Genomic DNA, 22,137 nt, shown 5'->3' with positions numbered 1-22,137 from the left:
AGGACACTGACACGGCCTTGCACATGCAGTGTTATCAGAAATATCGGAGAGATGAATCCATAACATTAGAGCAATTGTCCAGATGTAGTATGTCAGAATTATGGAAATGCTAATGCTGTTCAGTGTGTTCTTGGAAAAAGCCAAAGGTGATCCTTTATAGCTGTCACCATTACAGTTTGATATTATGTATTAGGTGATATAGAAATATGCACATTATATGAGGGGTAGGATCAGTTCTAAAGATGTAACAGGTAAACCTATAAATATGAATAGCGTAAAGGTTGGTGGCATGTGTGAAAACGGGCATAAGAAACGTAATTTTTAAATTGTTTCAAAGAACACAATATTTAATTACTGAATTAATTGAGTGTAATTTCCTAAACATAACAAATTTGGCATTGAAGAATTTGTTAGGATTATAGACCCCCCTTCGGTTGGTTCTTTCGTTTATTTTAGTTCCATGGCATAATCTATTCCATACCCTATGACTTGGCCCTGGTGAGTTACGTTGTTGGTTGGTTGGTTGGTTGGTTTGAGGAAGGAGACCAGACAGCGTGGTCATCGGTCTCATCGGATTAGGGAAGGATTGGGAAGGAAGTCGGCCGTGCCCTTTCAGAGGAATCATCCCGGCATTTGCCTGGAGTGATTTAGGGAAATCACGGAAAACCTAAATCAGGATGGCCGGACGCGGGATTGAACCGTCGTCCTCCCGAATGCGAGTCCAGTGTCTAACCACTGCGCCACCCCGCTCGGTCGTTGTTGGTACATTAGTGAACATATTTCTGACTAGTATTGACAATAAGTCCTTTGGGAAACACAGAAACACGGTTGACTGTGTAGTGTACGGCGAAAGACACGATGACGATACGCTAGGTCTGTTTAATGGTGCTGCGAATGAAACAGATTGCATGCTAACACAATTAAATAATGTACATCCCAATACTAACTTCACAGTGGAACTATAAAAATAACGTTCAATGTACCTCTTATGTTTGATATTTAGTGATAATTGGGGATTCCACAGGTTTGGTCTTCATCGAAAACCACAATTACTGATGAAATCATTCACGTCACTTCATGTCTCCCATATTCACTTAGTACAACCGTTTTTCAATCCATTATTATTAACGTAACAATGTTCCGGTAGACAATAATAAAATTAAAGGGAACATCAGCGAATAATCTGTTAAGAATGGATATGAAAATGAAATTATTGATGCAATCGAGTCACACTAGCTAAGGAGCAACTGATATGTACTGTACTACCTTATTATGGACATATATAAAAGAGGAAATGCGTTTCATAATACTCATGTGCAAAACAGGCTTCCGCACTGACGATGAATGTGTAAAACGCACCATGACACAGAAGGCACAACCACTGAAGCATTCCGACATTTACGAAATTACCTGAAGTGGCAGTGACAAGTCCTATATGCAGCATACAAGTAGGAGTTTTGATACGAGATTAAGGGAACAGATGAACACTACTGAAAATTATAAATCATCATCTAGGGCGCAGTTATTCAATAGCACTCATACTTCTACTAATATTGATACATTGGAAGTCATGCATATCCTCAACAAAGGCAGGCTAATAAGTATTTTAGTAGAAAATGAATTTTATATTGACTTCAATAAACAGGCAATGAACAATGAGATTTAAAAAATAGAAACTTCTAACAGAATTTCAAGCACGTGTTATGGTGAAGACTGAAATGTAGTTAATACTAGTAATTTACGTATTTGCTGTGGTAGATTTGTAGTACTTTCCCTCCTTTGCTCCTCCCCCTCCTGACTAGCATTATGAATGAGAGTGGTCAAATTGACATTTGTATTATCATGTTACAGCTTTACCATATTCAGACTCTTTGCTTTTATAACAGGTACCACAAGATATGAATGGATCTCTTGAGTTTTATATAGCGAATAACGGCCACAGCCTTATTTCCACTGGTTTTTAACTTAGTCATTAATTTAGATCCATAACGGAAATATTTTTGTTTCTTGTATTTTGCATCTTATTTTTAACCTTTGAAACTGTAACGCCACTATTACGTATTTTTCTATGTTTTATTCATAAGGCAAACAATTTTTGTGTACGTTATTAATTGTACTTGAGCTAAAACTTATTCGAATAACAGTATACACCAAAACAAGAGAATATAAGTCATCATTTGCGCTTGTTATAGTGGTCACTCTTTCTGTTCAGTAGCTTTTACTCGGTCACCCGAAGCACTGTCATGTTTTATATCACCGATACATATGAAACCATGCTTGCAGATGTGTTGACTTCCTGAGATTGTAGGCCATTGATGTTGAATGATTTACTTTAACCATCATGTAATATACAATTAATATTTACGTTATATGTACCATAATTTGAAAATGTTTTCATGATATTGTTACTCTTAAATCTATAACGAAATTATCTTCCCTACCTGCATCCACGATAATTCTTGGTAATCTTGGGATGTGTATTGATACACCTCCTCTTAAAGGTTGTTCTTATAATTGTACTTCGTGGATAAGTAATTGATATACGAAAGTGTTTGTAACGGACACATTTGACGTTCCGATTATTAGATCTATGCTCTGTACTAATTTTACGAACATTATAACTTGGAGATCAAGTTTTGATAATATCCAGTCCTTTGAGTTACCTGTTTCACCCTTAGATAAACTAATGTGATGTATACTCTATTATATTAGCGTGCTTTGTCTACGTATGTCGTTCTTTGAATTGGTTAAAATGAATGTTACTTGTATTACAGTCATCTTACTATATGTACATATTTTTACATTCATGTAACTCGGTTTGTACCGTTTTGACAATGTAAATAATGTTATGTGTTATATATTTCGGAGCGTAATATTTAATTATCACTATTTGCTACTTCTGCAAACTATGTAACAGGAATGGAAATACAATACTGAAAGAATTGAATACTATCTGTGAGTGCATCTTCGGCAGAAGTTCAAACAGGATTATCACTCTTGTCTGTGTTTTGATGTTACTAGTGTATTAGTTATGGTTCGCACATGGTATGCTGTGTTTCTGTATCGAATGGCCGTTATGTTCGCCGTCAATGGAACTTTTATATATTTTACTGCCCTTTCGATAGTATTCCATACAGGACAAGCTGTCATTCATGTGTGGTTTCACTTGTGGATTGGGTATCGTAGTGTCGTGGGAACATCTCGCGTAATACGCTGCATATTGTTACTGCATAAGTAAATAATGGACAATGACTATATATCTAATTTAAGGCTGTGTGATTATAACGTTTTTGAGTTCTCGAGATCATACACAAGTTACCTATTTCTCTTCCGTATTGGAATGTTCTTTTTTATTGATGCTTTATAAGGACACGTTATTAAAATCTTTTCAATATCACAGCAAATAAACGATATAAAGAGACAGTCTCAGGTGGGCAATGTTTTCTTTTACGGAATACGAGGGCTATTCGGAAAGTAAGTACCGATCGGTCGCGATATGAGAACCACTGTGAAAATCACACGAATCTTTGCACAGATGTGTTGGGTGGGGTCTCTAGCACGCTCTCAATCGCGTCACGTCGCTCTTTTCTAGTTCTTAACGCACAGTTAGTACGTAAAGAAGCCTAGAAAATATTATCTCCCTCCGTATACGAGGGCCTGGAGAGATATTTCGTCTGAAGCAGCCCACATAACGTAACTGTCATGCGTTTCCTTCTTCAAGACAATTCTCAGCCGCATTCTGCGGGGCAATGAAGATGCTCCTACAGCGTTTTGGATGCGAAGTGTCACCGAAATTCAGGCCGCAATTAGCTCTCTCTGAGTTTCATCTCTGCTCACATGATCCGCGAGCTCTGAAGACAATAATTTGCATACAAAACGAACTGTATTCCAGCGTAGAGAAGTGGCGTACAGCACTGGCGGCTGTCTCCTATGAAGAGGGTATTTGTAAGTTGCTAGAACAGTACGACAAAGGTCTGCGTCGGAGAGGTGACTATGTAGTTAAGTATCTGGATGCTGTATCTAACTAGTCCAAATAAAAGATTTTTGATTTTCACAGTGGTTTCTATTTCGTGCCGATCGGAACTTACTTTATAAATACTCCTTGTATTTGGAGGTTGTGTTCCCACATATTAGCGCAACAAATGATTCGGGTTGTTCATATTTTCCACATTTTACAGTTGTTACAAGCGGGTTGTTTTAAAAAGTAAGTCCTAATGTGGGCTTTGACGAAAACTTTAAGCTTTTATCAATTCCTGTTTGAAGTCGTCTTTGTTCATTGAATGGTACTGAAGTAACGGGCTGTAGAGCAAAAGCCTCCCCCCACTCCTCCCCAGTAGTAGCCAGTCAGGGTGTAGAACGGAACTGCTGGCCCCATATCACCTAATGGAGGATCTCACCTAACTGTACTGACATGTACAAACCGACAAGTGACAGCTTGACTTGATGACTGTCAGCGATAGATACATTGTTGTGACAGTAACTGCCTGCTGCAACACTTAAGATGGTTTGGACGACAAGGAAGTAACAATGAGTGCAAGAGCCAGAAATATTACAAGATGCGTCAGTGGTCGCCGCCACTGTAGCACGCCGAGAGCTATTCCTAGGTCATGTGACTCTTTCTCTTTGCACTTAAGCCGATTAGTGCATGGATGTCAGAAAATCGAATTTATAAATTTTTTCTTAATAAATTGTCTGTAGGGTTCTGAAGGAGGAGAAGTTTACATCGAGAAAATTAGATGAACTAAAAGGAGCACACAGACACACAATGACGCCCCCTATGTCACAGAAATAGCTTTGCTGAAATCAAAAAACTGTTCTCACTTATTTGTTTTTTATGACTTTTTGGTGTTTAATGTCTTAGTGACACAAGATTATTAAAGAAGTAATTACTTGGTACGACTCAAAACCCGTATGTAAGTTTTAACAATTGTATATGGGACTGGATACCAAAAACTGTTCTAGTTGGAATAGGAATAAATACTTTGAAAACAGGTGTGCTGGATGCTTTGCTACGTGATGGACTATATTTGCAAAGATCTTTAATTGCCTCTGACAGCAGCTGACTGTTCGAAGCGGAGAAATGAATGTTGAAAGCCACCAAGGAACAAGAATAAGAACTCTGAAAAAGAAAATGGAGGGAGAACCACACAAGAAACCAGATGAATACGGACCTGGGATGCATTAGTGTTATGCATGGTAGGTAGGGAAACAAGTTTTAAGTTTAATTTCAGTGTCCCGTAAGTTCACTTTTTTTGTTATTCTGGTACGCATTGGTTAAAATCTGTTAACGATATTGGGCTGAAAGTTTGTTTAGAGTCTTACAACAAACTAAACCAAATGTGGACTAGTCTTCTAACTTAATTTTGAAAATTAAAGAGTTTTTCTAGACAACTATGTTTACTGAAATTTCTTTTATCCACAATTTATGACAACAACGTTTTTTTAAAAGTCTGTTGTCAAATGTTTCAAGATTTCCTCTTCTGTTCACGAACCAGTCCCCCAAAGACCTCCTCCTGGCTACCGCTAGCCTTCAGTTAGCCGCCCCAGCTGCCCGTGAAGGATCCTGGGAAGGTGCTTATTCCTGGCAACGCGCTTTCCTACCGACCACGCAGTCTTCCCGGCTAAGGAACTCTGAGCCTCCCTCCCTCCCCTCCCCCCCCAACCCCCTCGTTCCGCCAACATTATTCGCTAACGCTGTTACCGGTGAGTCCCGCAGGACGAGCCGAAACAAATTGTTGCGCTCTGCCTCTGGGCGCTGCTTGGAGAACCGACAGCCCACCAAAGAGGAATCTCTCGGCTGTTAACGTTTCAAAACGACTGAATGCGAGCAGGCGGCGCTCCGAACTCTCAGAAGTAAATTATCCTTCTTTGTTTGGCAGCGCTGTGGTACGCGATTATAGTATTTTATGAATCTACCTGCTAACATACAATAGCGCAGCCATCTGTTGTATTAAGGAAGTCAGCACACATCAAATAAAATATTTGATTCTCGAAGATACAATCGTATCTCCATCACAGTGAACGCAATTGACTTGTGGAAAGCAGATGGAACCTCTCCACCACTGGAAGGCAAATGTATTCACTTTCCCCAAGTATCAGTAAGAGACTCCAAACGGTTCACGACGAAGCAACTAATGACCTGCATGACAAAGCATGGCACTACACGGTCCCTTTCCACAAAATCCATACAGAGTAATGGTATTCACTCATTTTCCTTCACGACTCGTCATATTTTACTGCAGATTCTGATACTCACAAGCTGATAAGCATGCTGCCTCTATTACACCTGTTGAAAAAAAAAAAAAAAAAAAAAAAAAAAAAAAAAAAAAAAAAAAAAAGTTAGTTCAAATGTGTGGGAAACCTTATGGGACTTAAGTGCTAAGGTCATCAGCCCCTAAGCTTACACACTGCTTAACCTAAATTATCCTAAGGACAATCACACACACCAATGCCCGAGGGACGACTCGAACCTCCGCCGGGACCAGCCGGCACAGTCCATGACGGCAGCGCCCCAGACCGCTATGATAATTCCGCGCGGCGCACCTGTTGCCTTTCCCCTGTTAACAGCGAGAGACTCCAGATGATTCATGCCGACGAGGCTAATGGTCTTCACGTACATCTTCATGTTTTCACGGCGCTATGATCGCTTTATTAAATTTCGGGCGAGTACAGCATAAATTCCGCTTCGTTCTCGTATTTCTGATATATATCAGCCATTCATCTACAGAGTGAAACGCATGTCTTTCTGCCGAAATGCGCCCATAGCTGAACGATATCAATCCTACATATTAGAAGAAGGAGGAAAAGCGAAAATTATGCGGCGGCATGCCAGAAATGCAATGGAGCAACTAATGATCTTGCTCACTGCTTGACCGTAACCAGTCCTTACAGATTAAGCTGGGCCAACCCAGATCCAGTCGTAGAAAAAGGGATACGTTTCACCATATGATACTGGAATGTCCTCTTCGTAATACTCGTGTCTACGATACAATTCATATATGCTGAAATATGAATCTGTCGCAGAGAAGAGTACTCCGAAGAGGACATTCCAGTATCATAGAGTTAAATGTATCATGGTGGTAGTAGCTGCTAGTTTCGCTGAAACTATGAGGCGAAAGCGTGCTCATTAGTTTTTACGAGAGACGTTCAATAAGTGGTGCAACAGTTTTGTTTCTGCACGCAAGCTGGTTTATTCGGAATTCCAATACGCCATGTTATTCCCCAATTACAAAATCATGTTTTCCAACGTAATCTTCGTTCCTTACGATGGCCTTACGCTACATTACTACAAACGCCCGTGTACTCGCATGGTACCACTCTACTGGTCGACGTCGGCGACAACGCCTTGTTGCTCACTAACCTCCCCGTCTCCCACTTACTACTCACCGCGGAATGCACCTTCATTTGGGGAAACAGATGGGACTCGTTAGGTGCGAGATCCCTGCTGTTGAATGAGGTGGAACAATCCAATGAAGTTTTGTGAGGACTATTTACAGAGACATGCAGCTCTAAAGCGAGGTCTTTTATTATGATCCATCGATCAACTCGAATGAGAGTGTCCGCACGTTCCAACGTTGCAGGTGGTACAACTGTGTGCGGCCTGCCTACGCGCGTGAGATCAGGCAGGTTTGCCCGATTTTGTTGGTATGATGACGGTCGCCTCATGGAACGACTCATCGTACCCTAGTTCACTTCCAGGTGTCCGTAGACATTCTGCAAGCGCTTATGAATATCTCCGATGCTGGAAACTCAATGACAGTTTTCTGATTCGAACGAACGTCCGTTATATACACGATTTTGAAGGCATAAAATAGTGCCACCTCCTCTCAGAATTTCATGAAACTATTGGGGCCGAAGCGGAGATATTCTACGATGCCCCACAACAAATTCCGCATATTTTCTGGTAGAGAACAAAAAAAGTTACATTACTTATTGAACGCCGCTCTTAAGTACCAGACTTGAGAACAAGGGTATGACCTGCCATGGACAAATGGAATGGCTGAATAGCAGTATAGGAATAACATTAATAGTAATTTAGTATAATATTAATGAAACCATCAGCCTATATTCAGATCCGAAGCAGAGTTTCAAATAGATACTCGCCCCCTGATCTCTAATCTACCACTACGATATGAAACAGGAAATACTTAGTAAACCATAGGTTGCTTTCAGTTGCACGAAGACATTCAAGTCATTGCAGACTGGGAATCCGACGTAGAGCACAATTGTCACAGACATATGTTAAGAATAATAAAAGTTGGTGAAAGTATTGCAAATTGTCATCACCTCCAAACAAACAGGATGAAGCAGCTAAGACAAGACACCCAAAATTCATGCAGAATATACAAATACATCAGGCTGGTGTTTTCACCAAGTTACAACGGAACAAGTTTATAGTTAGGAGAAGAGGTTCTACAAATGACTACCCTAGTATAACAAATGCGAACAAGCACATGACTCATATACGACTCTTGTATTTATTATTACGGCTGTCATAGCATGTGTTCAAAAACAATACTTTACGTTGAATTTCATCTGGAGCTAACGGCAGCGCAGGTCCATGTTATAACGAATTTACTCCCTTCAGGAATAATCGGTGTTTCCTAATAGACCTCTCGTTTCAATTTTCACCAAAGGTGAAGTTATAGAAGTGCTAAGTTTCGTGAGTGTGCAGACTACTTGGCGTTTCTTGGACGACCGCTGCAATGCTCTCCTTATGTTTTCTCAAGAGAGTCTGTCACTGCATGTATGTAATGGTTTCATATCTGTCATGTTGGCACGACTGTAAACAATCAGAACACTCGTTTGATTGATCCATCATGTCCTTCCGACGTGCCTCTTAATTATATTTACATTGTGTATTACTGCTGTTAAAATGTTAGTTTCATATCTTTCATCAAAAAAAAAATGGCTCTGAGCACTATGGGACTTAACATCTATGGTCATCAGTCCCCTAGAACTTAGAACTACTTAAACCTAACTAACCTAAGGACATCACACACATCCATGCCCGAGGCAGGATTCGAACCTGCGACCGTAGCAGTCACGCGGCTCCGGACTGAGCGCCTAGAACCGCTAGACCACCGCGGCCGGCCATATCTTTCATCAGTTAATCTTCTTTATCCTTGGCGTATTTTATTTTCTACACTTTTAGTTCCTAAAACGTTTTTTTTTAAATAATATTTGCGAAGACAGATCGTGTTTCGCACGATCTGGGTACTCTTTAGCACACCACCACACCGCTACTCTAATAGTTTGGCGACTTTGTCACGTACTGTAGTAACGTTTTCGACTGTCGTATACGTTATAAATGTTCCAGTGGTTTTGTGAGAAATTTTCCTGACTGCTGTAGCAGATGAGCATAGACTGATGGGCTTCAAGTGCACGGGTGAACACAATAAACAACCTGAATGACATGTCTGCTTACATTTGGTATAACAGCTCAGCAATTTGTGGGACCTCTTCTCCCGAAAGTTTGATACTATTTGATTATTTTATATGCATTTTATATTGTTGAAGGTCTCTCTTTCAAATATCACATAAAAATGTATATAGTTCCATTAGAAAAATAAAACAATGTAGGTGTCGTAATTCGGCGAAAAAACTTACTTGCGAACATCAGGAAATTTTCTATATCGTCCAATGTAACTTGGTGAAAACCGCACCTCGATATAATTATTCATGCTGGATATATTTGGGGTGGCTTCTTTTAGCTGCCTCAACCCACATGGAAGTAGAAGCAATAGATCTCCCATTTGTTATGCTTTTCTTTTTCCATAGTTTCCCCTTTTCATTTTAAATTACTATTAGTCATTTTAGAATTAATTTTCATTTAGTTTTATATTGTTATGTGATGTTTAACTTCAAGGGGTGAATTTGTTATGGTAATTTGTAAAGGATTTTTTTTTAAGAGAAACATGCATTGATTGATGCATTCTGCCCGAACAGCTATCCGTCCTCTCAAAGAAATAGTCTTTTGACGAATTTTCAGCTGACTCCTTCTGTATTTAGTTAGGCTTTCTGTACATGTACCAACCTGCAATTTTTCTGAGTGAAAGATGTAGTACAACTTAAGCCGTTGCTTTTATTTTTTTACTGAAATGGGTGGAGGAGTGCCGAAGGAGGTAGGAGATTAGTGTTTAACGTCCCGTTGACAACGAGGCCACTGGGGACGGAGTACAAGCTCGGTTTAGAGAAGGATTGGGAAAGAAATCGGCCGTGCCCTTTCAAACCAATGATCCGGGCATTTTCCTAAAGCGATATAGGGAAAACGCGAAAAATCTAAATCAGAATGGCCGGACGCGGGTTTGAACCGTCGTCCTCCCGAATGCGAGTCCCATGTGCTAACCAGTGCAGTGGGGCATTGGATTTCGGTGGGAGTCGAGGTTGACTAGGATTGTGCAAGCGTGAACTCTTAACCAACTGTCATTTAATTTTATTAACAGTATGAACTACGCCACTACAAGGATGCACGCATAAGACAAAACGAACTAGGAGTTCATCATTAAGTCTCTAAGTGTCTTAACAATTGATGCTGTACACGATCCAGTCACATTAATGTGACTACCACCTGTGTTCGACGTCAGCGATTAGGGAAGGGGGAGGGGTGGCAGAGACGTGGAAAACATCCAAATGGGCATGATCATTGGCTTTCGGGCTAGGGGAGGAAGCATTTTCGAAACGGCTAAGTGTGTGAACTGCGTGCGGCCATATCACCATGGATGGCAAAAGGGCGCTATCCAAAATGGGGTGAATGGCGGCTGCGGAGATGTGTGCAGGCAAATAGATGAGCAACTGTTAAGTAACTGACTATCCAAATGAACCACGGGACTACCAACAGTGTCTACTCAACGAACATTCAAATAAAGTTACTGCGTGTGGCTCTCTGTAGCGCGCTCCTAGAACATGCAGTCATCGACGACGAAAGCTGCAATTCGCACGCCAATACCGTAACTGGACATCCACTGAGATCCAATAAGTGAACTTTTCAGATGAAACACGTTTTATGCTCTATCTGACAGATGGCCAGCGGCGTGCACAGCCTGAAAGGTGCGAAAACAGACATCCTGCAACAATCGTCGGAAGAGTCCATGTTGGAGGGTAAGCCTTGGGTGACCTCGTCATTCTAGAGGGCACAACAGATCAATACAAGTATACATCTATCCTTGGGGACCACGTACACCCCTAAAGGCAGTCTGTTTATCCTCGGCATGATGACATGAACCAGCATCACAATGAAACGTGTTACACAGCTCGAACTGTATGTGCGTGGTTGAAAGAGCGCTAGGACAACTTTGCCGTACTCCCTCTGGGCACCAAACACTCCAAATTAAGGCACAACCGAGAATCTGTGAGATGGCCTAGATCATGCTGTTCGCGCCATGGATTCTCAGTCGAGGAACCTAGTGCACCTACCCACGGCAATGAAGTCGGCATGACTCCACACACCTGCTGCTACTGTTAGTAGGCTGTTTAGGTTTTTATGTAGGTAACGCCACGTAGCGCTCTGTATGAATATCACTGTCTACGCTGTGTACAGTCTGTGACTCAGTGACATTGTTGGAATATTTGCTATTGTAATGTTGGCCAGCTGGATGTGAACAGCGCGTAGAGTTGTGCCGTTGGAGGTGAGCCGCCAGCAGTGGTGGATGTGGGGAGAGAGACGGCAGAGTTTTGAGAGCGGACGATCTGGACGCGTGTCCTTCAGAAAAAGGAAATTTGTAAGACTGGATGTCATATATATTTTTTGCCTTTTGAACACTATTAAGGTAAATACATTGTTTGTTCTCCATCAAAATCTTTCATTTGCTAACTGCGCCTATCAGTATTTAGTGCCTTCAGTAATTAGAATCTTTCATGTAGCTTGCAGTATTGGCACTCGCTGTATTGCAGTAGTTCGAGTAACGAAGATTTTTGATAGGTAATTGATTCATGAAAGGTATAGGTTATTGTTAGTCAGGGCCATTCTTTTGTTGGGATTATTGAAAGTGTCACTGCGTCGCGCTAAAAATATTGTGTGTCAGTTTAGTGATGATCAGAATAAGTAAAGAGAGAAATGTCCGAGTACGTTCAGTTTTGCACAGCTCTTTGAAAATCAAATAACGTTAGAGGTTTCCTGCACTGTCATTTATAAATTTTTCTAAGGGGACGTTTCAATACCTCCCAGGATGTCACTAAGCCTCTTCGTGTGCGTCTGGCAGCGGTTTGCGTTGAAAAAGGTGGATTACTAGGCTCTCGACATGTGATCGCATTAATGTTACTAGATAGTGTACCACAAAAATTCCTCAATTCAAGTCAACAACCCTAAATGATTATAACATTCATAAGGGGGTACAAATGAATTTTCAGTCAAAGAACGTTAACCTAGTATATTATAAAGTATGTGTACTTCGTCATGCAATAGCCAACAATGTAGTCCAAGGATACCACATCATGACCGAGACCTTAAGTAAACATGCACAGGCAACATAGATAAAGTATACAATCTACAGTGATACAATAATGAAACATACATCTGTTATCAAGACACATGGAAAGACAACTTGGATAATTGAACAGTAATCACTAATTTGCACAATAGGCGGTTGAGCCGAAGTAAAAAATTACTGTTTTGAAGAGTGCGCAGCAGCGTGTAGTGTGAAGCAGTCACCCTCCGTTTCTGGCGGTGGCGCCGCTGTAGCAATTGCAGCTTTGGTGTCTCCCTCTGGTGGGAAAGGGGAAAGGTTGCCTGTTAACGTGCATTTAACAGGGCTATGTGCTCACCAGAGGCGGTCATTCGAGGGTTGGATTCCCTCACTTCTTCATCGAAGACTCTCACTGCCTTGGCTACTCTCAGGGTGTATTTTCGACGTGGAAGAGCCCCACCATTTCCTTGCCATGTCGTCTCCTCGCCGTCACTACTGCTCGCCATCCGGTCTACCTCGACGCCGCCGCCGCCTAGTCGCCGCCCGCCGGTGCTTGTCGCCGCCGCCGCTGCCTGGTCGCCGCCGCCGCCGCTGCCGTTCGGTCACTGCCTGCAGCCGCAGGGTCGCCGCCGTCGTCGCCGCCGCCTGGTCACCGCCGCCGCCGCCGCCTGGTCGCTGCCTGCCGGTGCTCGCCACCGCCGCCACTGCCTGGTCGCCGCCGCCGTTCGGTCGCTGCCTGCAGCCGCCTCGTCGCCGCCGCCTGGTCGCTGCCGCCGCCGCCGCCGCCGCCTGGTTGCCGCCTGTCGGTGCTCGCCTCCGCCGCCGCCACCGCCTGGTCGCCCCCTGCCGGTGCTTGTCGCCGCCGCTGCCTGGTCGCCGCCGCCCCCGCCGCCGCCGCCACCGCCACCGCCGTTCGGTCGCTGCCTGCAGCCGCCTGGTCGGCGTCGTCGTCGCCGCCGCCTGGTCACCGCCGCCGCCGCCGCCTGGTCGCCGCCTGCCGGTGCTCGCCTCCGCCGCCGCCACCGCCTGGTCGCCGCCTGCCGGTGCTTGTCGCCGCCGCTGCCTGGTCGCCGCCGCCTCCGCCGCCGCCGCCGCCACCGCCACCGCCACCGCCGTTCGGTCGCTGCCTGCAGTCGCCTGGTCGGCGTCGTCATCGCCGCCGCCTGGTCACCGCCGCCGCCGCCGCCTGGTCGCTGCCTGCCGGTGCTCGCCACCGCCGCCACTGCCTGGTCGCCGCCGCCGTTCGGTCGCTGCCTGCAGCCGCCTCGTCGCCGCCGCCTGGTCGCCGCCGCCGCCGCCGCCGCCGCCTGGTTGCCGCCTGTCGGTGCTCGCCTGCGCCGCCGCCACCGCCTGGTCGCCGCCTGCCGGTGCTTGTCGCCGCCGCTGCCTGGTCGCCGCCGCCTCCGCCGCCGCCGCCGCCACCGCCACCGCCACCGCCATTCGGTCGCTGCCTGCAGCCGCCTGGTCGTCGTCATCGTCGCCGCCGCCTGGTCACCGCCGCCGCCGCCGCCTGGTCGCCGCCTGCCGGTGCTCGCCTCCGCCGCCGTCACCGCCTGGTCGCCGCCTGCCGGTGCTTGTCGCCGCCGCTGCCTGGTCGCTGCCGCCTCCGCCGCCGCCGCCGCCGCCACCGTCACCGCCGTTCGGTCGCTGCCTGCAGCCGCCTGGTCGGCGTCGTCGTCGCCGCCGCCTGGTCACCGCCGCCGCCGCCGCCTGGTCGCCGCCTGCCGGTGCTCGCCACCACCGCCACTGCCTGGTCGCCGCCGCCGTTCGGTCGCTGCCTGCAGCCGCCTCGTCGCCGCCGCCTGGTCGCAGCCGCCACCGCCGCCTGGTCGCCGCCTGTCGGTGCTCGCCTCCGCCGCCGCCACCGCCTGGTCGCCGCCTGCCGGTGCTTGTCGCCGCCGCTGCCTGGTCGCCGCCGCCGCCGCCTCCGCCGCCGCCGCCCCCACCGCCACCGCCGTTCGGTCGCTGCTTGCAGCCGCCTGGTCGGCGTCGTCGTCGCCGCCGCCTGGTCGCCGCCGCCGCCGCCGCCGCCTGGTCGCCACCTGCCGGTGCTCACCGCCGCCGCCGACGCCGCCCTTCTCACGCGCCGCCACCATGTCCCAACCCACCACCTCTATCATTTTCACCTCTCCCACCACTGCTCCAACCACCATCACATGGAGCTCAATCTCCACCCCCTTCCCATCCTTCCTTCTGTCCCTGTCCACCCCACCCCTGTGCCACTTTCGGCTGTAACCACCCCCCACTCCCCCTCCCCTATCACTGTCGCCCCATCGACAGCTACTGACTTTCTGCCACTCCCTGCACCACCTGCGACGGGCTCCAAGCCAGCATGGATTTCGGCTCAACGTTCCACTGTCTCTGTGACACCCACGCCCCCTCCCTCTGCGTCATCCGGTGCTCAGGGTGGTCCTGCCCCCCACCATGTCCCCCTGCAACCCATCCCCCAGCCCCCTCTCCACCCAGTCGGACCACGAAACCTTCAAAGCGCCCGAATGTTGACACTTCCCCCGACATCTCCTCCAAAAAAGCCCCCTATCCCCGTGACCCACCCACCCCTATGGACGCGACCCTGATCCCCGACCCTGCCACCCACACCTTTGTACTCTCCAATCCTGACCCTCAATTCCTTGATGCCCGCTCCCTCACCCTTCCCATCCGGAAATACTACCCCAATGCCCCCATCTCCCTTCTGATTCCTCGCAAGGACTTGGTCCTCATTAAATCCCCCAATGCTTCCTTCCACACTGATCTCCTCTCCCGCATCCCCCGTATCCAATTTGGCCAACGTGCAACCCTCACCTCCTACCACTTCCCGTCCTCTCCCCATCAGCCGCAACTTCCCCGACGTCCGCCAACCTTCACCGCTGTGATCACGAAGCTTAGCCCCATGATCACGGAGGCTGAGGTGTTGGCAGAACTCAACTCCCGGCCCGACATTGATATCCGCTCGGCCCGTCGCATCTTCAATGATGCCGGGCCGACTTTCCTCATGCGGATATTCACCAAATCCTCCTCCTCCATTGACCGCCTCCTCACCGAGGGAGCCCTCATCTACAATCGCCGTCATAAGGTGGACCTCTCCCGTTCCCCAGTCCAATCCTACCGCTGCCAACACTGTCTCACGTACAACGACCACATTACCTCTGCCTGCAAGAACTCCCCTACTTGTCCCCACTGCAAAGCTTCACACTTCCTCAAGAATTGCCCCAACCTCACCTCCCCCCCATCCTGCAACACTTGCAACGAACCACATCCTACCTACTCCTCGAAGTGTAAAGCGAAACCTCCTCCAGTCACCCCTGAGCTCACCGTCCCTGTCTGTTCTGTTGATGACCCCATCCGCCCCAACAACTCGCTTCACCCTCCACCTACTGCAGAGGACATCATCCGTTTCATCACCATTGTACTCCAAAACATCCACCCTTTCCAGTGCCCCCACACACTTTCCCAAATCGCCCTCACTGCCTGTTCCATCTTCCATCTTACCACCTATACTACATACTCTCACAACCAGGCCCACTACACCTTCACCCCCCCCCTCCCACCACCCTCGTTTAACTCTCCCCTCCCGCCGGCCGCGGTGGTCTAGAGGTTCTAGGCGCTCAGTCCGGAGCCGCACGACTGCTACAGTCACAGGTTTGAATCCTGCCTCGGGCATGGATGTGTGTGATGTCCTTAGGTTGGTTAGGTTTAATTAGTTCTCAGTTCTAGGGGACTGATGACGATGGATGTTAAGTCCATAGTGCTCAGAGCCATTTGAACCATTTCTCCCCTCCCATGGTACAACAACCCTACCGTATCCTGTACCACAACATTCGCTCCCTGCCCACCCACAAACTCCTCTTCCTCCACACCCTCTGTCAGCACCACTTGGATGCCTTCGTCCTAAATGAAACCTTCCTTCAACCCCGTATCTCCATCTCCATGACTCCTTACACCCTTCACCGCACCGATAACCTGTACCCTCTGGCCATGGTGGAGTTGCTATAGGCCACCTCAAGAACCTCCCTGTCCGACCCTAACCTCTCCTTAACAATCCTGCTGAGCCACTCACCCTCGGCCTCTTCTTCCCCACCCTTACCAACACCTGTGCCACCATTTATGTCCGCCCTCGCACCCCCATCCCATACGATTTCCTGGCCCACATTGACCGCACCTTCTCCACCTACATGATTGCCGCCGACCTCAATATCTACAGCCGTGATCCTGCCGACCTCCAGCAGTGGCATCAGTTTCTCACCATCCTCCAGGGAGACCTGGTTCCCCTGCCTCAGCACACCCGACCCGAATCCACCACTCCCGATGTGGTCCTTGCCTCTCCCAACCTCCTTGGGCGCATCACCGCAGATGTCCTTGATGTCATTGGCAGTGACCATGCTCCTGTTCTCCTCAGTGTCTCTAATGGTCGCCATCCCCTAACGCTCCTCGCCCTGATGTCCCTCCTAAACTTGTCCATGATTACTCCCGTGCCAACTGGGATGCCTACCGGGACTCCATTCACAACCAGGTTGCCAGCCACGACCTTACCCTCCAATCTCCTGATGACATCTCTCGCACTGCTGCCTTCCTGCACCACACCTTGTCTGACGCTATCGCCACCCATATCCCCACCAAAGCCATCCACCCTCACCGCCCCACCCTGCCTCCACAGGCCGTCCTCCTCCTTCGAGAATCCCGCCGCCTCTACCGCTCTTTTCTCTGCACTTGTGACTGGGGTACACTTACCCGCCACCGGCAATTACAACCTGATTACAGTGAAGAAACGCCGTGCCTGGCGCCAGAGATGTACACAACTCAACACCACGCTCCCCATAAACTCTTCCAAGTATTGGTCTGCTTTCCACCATCTTACTTGGACCCGCCCCACCCCCCAGTACCCTCTCCTCCTTAATGACCGTCCCTTTCCTGACAACCTCACAACCTCAGTAAGGCCAACCACTTTGCCTCTCACATCTCTGATGATTTTTCCATTCCAGATTATCCCCACTTTGATTATTCCCTCCTCCCTGACGTCATGGACCGTACGTTCCTCTCCTTGGTCCTAGCTTCCAGTACTTGGGCCACACACCACCATCTGAACACTACCATCACTACACAGGACATCAGCCTCACACTCCACACTAAACGCAACACTGCTCCCGGCCACGACTGTATTACCTACCGCCACCTCAAACACTGCCCTCCCTTCTTCCTTTCAATCCTTGCCACCCTCTACAATGTCATCCTTGCCACTGGCTTCTATCCCGACCTGTGAAAAACCTCCCATATCCTGATGTTCTCCAAACCCAACAAGTCTCCATCTGATGCCTCTTCCTATCGTCCTATCTGTCTCACATCGGTGTTCAGCAAGCTCTTGGAATCCATCCTTTCCTGGTGCATCCATCACCACCTCCACCAAAACCACCTCCTCACCAACACCCAATGTGACTTTCGACCTTCCTTCTCTGCTGGTGACCAACTCCTCCGCCTCACTCATCTCCTCTCCCTCCAGCTTAACTACTGTTGCTCAGCCATTTTTGTCTCCCTTGACCTCAAAAAGGCCTACGACCGTGTCTGGCATCCCGGTCTCCTGTTTAAACTCCAAACCTACACCCCTCCTATCAACTACGTCCATCTGATGGCCTCCTTCCTTTCCCGCCGCCCCTCCTGTGTTACCATCCATAATGCCAATTCCTACACCTTCTACCCCTCTGCGGGTGTGCCCCAGGGCTCTGTCCTCTCCCCTCTCCTCTACCTCCTGTACACGGTAGATATGCCCCCCCCCCCAGTACACCTCTTGCAATATGCTGATGACACCGCATTCGTCGCCCTCGCCCCTACCCTCCAACGGTCCCAACGCCTTCTCCAGAATCACCTTAACCTTTTTGCTGCATGGTGTAACCAGTGGCTCCTGAAAATCAATCCTTCCAAGACCCAGGCAATCATCGTAGGTCATACCACTCGCTCCTTCCGGCTCCTGGATTTCTCCCTTACTGCCTGCGCCTGTCCTGTCTGCCTCACCCCCACCCTCACCTACCTTGGCCTCACCATTTACCGTCACCTCACCCAGATCCCTCATCTCCGCTCGATCCAATCCAAAGCCCACAACCGCCTCCGACTCCTCAAACTCCTCTTTGGCCGGACATGGGGTTTGCACCCCTCTACCATCCTCTACACCTACAAATCCTTCATCCATCCCCTCCTCTGTTATGCCAGTCCTGCCTGGATATCTGACCCCCAAATTCTATAAGTCCCTCCAGATCCTAGAGCGTCCTGCACTCCACCTCGCCTTCCGCATACGCCTCCCGTCCCCCACGCGGATCTCATTCCTTTCCCCCATCTGCTCCTCTTCCTCGAACATATCCGCATCCTCTACACCTCCCGCCGCCTTGAACCCCCTCACCCCCTGGTTGCTCCTCTCCTCTCCCATCCCCACCCCCTGCCATGTCTTCACTGGTGTACCCCCCTACCCTCCATCTCTACACCTTACATCTCCTTTCCCAAGATAGCTTCCATCAACTCCCCCTCCCGGATGGTGCCCTCTCTCCCTTCATTCATCCCTCCTATCAACTCTGATCCTCACCCCCCTACTTTCCTCCGTCCTTTCCCTGAGCTCCCTCTTCCTCCCCCCCTTCCATCCTGTGTTTTCTCCCCACCTACCCTCTCCCTGTCTCTTTTCTTCCCCCCTCCCGAATCCTTTTGTTCTCCACTCCTCTCCCTTCCCCACTCCCTGGCACGTCTGCTTAGCACACCCCCCCTCCCCTCTTCCTCATCTTCCGTTGGCTCCTTTCCATCCTCCCCCTTCACTTTTCCTCTCCTTCCCCCCTTTTTTTCCCGTCATCTGACCGGTTTCCCCCCACCTGCTCTCGGGTGTGGTATGTCATCTATGTGCCAACTTTTTTGTGCAATGTTTAAGTGCGTGTTCAGTGTTGTGCGTCTTTCCACAGTGTTGCGAACAGAAGTCATGCTGTCGCTGGGTGTGCATTTTATGTCTCCTTCGAACAGAACCCAGACTGTCGCCGTGTTTTTTAATTGTCTGTATATTATTTTTTTGCTTCCTGTGTATTTTATTAGCATCATCAACCCTGTGTTTTATGTTTTAAGCTTCAGAATTTTCTGCCATTTTACCTTTAAGTCACCGATTTTATCGCCAACTGTTATTATTTTTTATTATCTTCTTCTTTTTAAAACAAATTCTTTAGGCTGAAGAGCGGCGTAATAAGCTGCTGCCACCCCGCCCCCTTTAGGGGGAATCGAAACTCAATAAGGGAAAAAAAATCCAGAGGCGGTTAGTCAGTCGGAGGCAGTCGGTCAGTCTGTCAGTCTCAGCGAGTCTGGGCAGTTGGTCAGCTGGGTCAGTGTGGGGCAGTTAGCGTCTGTCTGTCGCCCGTAGTGCTAGTATGTGTTAGGCCGCCAGTCTGGTCGAGTTGGCACAGGCAATGGGCATTGGCGGTTGGATAGATCGGTTGGTCGGTCGCGCACTGAGACACCGGTTGACTTGTCCGCCTGGAGCGTCGACGCATGTGAGCTCGCCACGTGAGTCCAGTGGCCGCGCCGTATAGCGAGGCGTAGTGGCTTCGCGGTTCACAAGAGAGCAACAGGAGCGAAACCACGACAACGGTCTGGCCGGGGCGAGCTGCGACGCCTTCAGACGGGAGATCGGCGCGCCTTCCTGCGTCCTTTGAAGCAGCTGGCAGCGGACGGGTCGGGAGAGCGTTTTGGGGGTGCTGCGCCAGGTCTTCGCCAGAAATCGCAATTTATTAGAAGTTAAGTGATTGGAGATATGTTGTTTCACTTACTTGTTAATTTCTAGTTATCTTGGTGAGGTCACCAGCCGCTTTGTTTTGGGGTCATCCCACCATTCTTCTCCGTTGGTCCACCGGCAGGAAGGTGGTTATTTGTGATTGGATGGTCCTTTTTATTCCCTTGTGGAAATGGGGAGATTTAGAGCAATCTGCGTTTCGCGTTGTTTAGTAAACCTCCCTCCCCTGTCAATCTGCCATATGTTTGTCGGATTCGCTGTTAACGAATTTATTGCTTAAAGGCCGAATGTTGGAAATATGTTTTTATCTTGCCTATCATCTTACGATGTGGTAAATGTGTAATGTAGAGCATGTTGTACATTTTATGTTAGTCTGCATTTTATGGGTTTTCTTTAAATAGTCATTTTAGGTTATAAAGTTGCTACCCGTCCATGTTAAGAGTACTTTAAAAAAATTGCACTTTCGGTGGCAAATAATTTGAGTGTTATACCATTTCCATCCCTCTTACGGGGTGCAGAGTTTACGTGATTGTGTGAGTTGTTAAAAATTATTCTGTTGAAAGTAATCTGGTGTGTTGCAGATTTGCACCAGTGTACTCTTTCAGACGTTGTTGTGAGCGGTCATGACTACGGCCATGTTGAAAGGGAACAGGCAAGCTTCTCAGCCGGAAGGCTCCTACTGTTAATATTGTTCTTTCTTCCTCTAAATAAAATTATTACTTGATATTTCGAGGGTGCTTTTCTGTTTATAATTTTAAATCTGTTTTGGAAAGGGCTTTTAGGAATAAAATTCACATTTGTTAATAGTAATTTCATTTTCCATCAGTTACTTCCTGGCAACTACTTCCACGCTCACCTACTGTGATTAAATGTGTTAATGTTCTTGATGAATCGCTAGTAAATAAAGTAAATTCTTTAAGAGAAAGATTTTGAAAAGCTAAATTCACGGTTCACCGGTCCACTGCTTCTCAAAATCTTAGCAGTACCTAAGTCACCACAGACTCAACGGTGATCACAAGAAGATTTCACAAGTCACCGCGAATCGTTGTAATGGAAAACTAACTTCTGCAAAAGTTTTCTGCCTCCCAGCTGCCATATCCTATGGCACTACAAACACGACGTGCTGCTCCAGCGGAACGATACCTCACGGTGACAGCAGACCACATCTAGTGTTGATCGTTCGCGGCCAACTGTGTTGCTGCCAACTGCTCCCACTCTCGGCAGCACAGCTGAGCTTCCTCAAGCAAGTGCTCGTGTTGGCCGGCGGATTACAACTGTAACCGGCTCCACCCGTCTCATAGGAATAATGGCTGCACTTCCTTCGACTACATGGAACTGTGCCGACTCCAGCAGCTCACTGGGTCAGCCACTGCAGTACAAAATAAAAAGTCTGCCAGCGCGCCGTGGGCCCCGAAGGCCTCATCGAACATTTGTCTGCTACCGAGTACGACCTCCAGGCAAGGCCTCTGATGTGGCCGATTCCGTCCCAGTCTCCAGATTGCCTTCTGCTGTGCGGCACCTCACAGCTAACAGCGGTATGGCACTGCGTGCGCCAATTCGCTGATACCCCTGCCTCTTGCCGCGACCGAAGTGCAACATATGCATTGGTGCAAACTACTGTGCACCGCTCGAATTAAATTGTGCCACGAAATACATCATTCACGGCGCAGAGTCTGGATAAGTATTTCTGCCAAATAATGTAGGCTGCTTCACAATTGTGCCTTAACTCACCTTGATTTATTTAAAAACAGCGAATAATTTATTTTTGGTGACAACAAAGACATCTCATTCGCTCTCAAAGTAGTCGCTAACCGTAACGAACTGCTAGTCCTCCAATGTTTTCTTTTTCGTGATTCGATGACAGACGATACTGACGTGACAACAAAGATATAAATGCCCAAGTGATCTTGTGTCAGTTTCTATAAAATCAGAGCCGAAAAATTCAGACATTGCTTTGGAAAACAAAAATAAAGAGATTAATTTAGTCTC

This window comes from Schistocerca americana, chromosome 3, assembly GCF_021461395.2.
Source record: "Schistocerca americana isolate TAMUIC-IGC-003095 chromosome 3, iqSchAmer2.1, whole genome shotgun sequence".
Lineage (NCBI taxonomy): Eukaryota > Metazoa > Arthropoda > Insecta > Orthoptera > Acrididae > Schistocerca > Schistocerca americana.
This window is presented reverse-complemented; position numbering follows the sequence as displayed.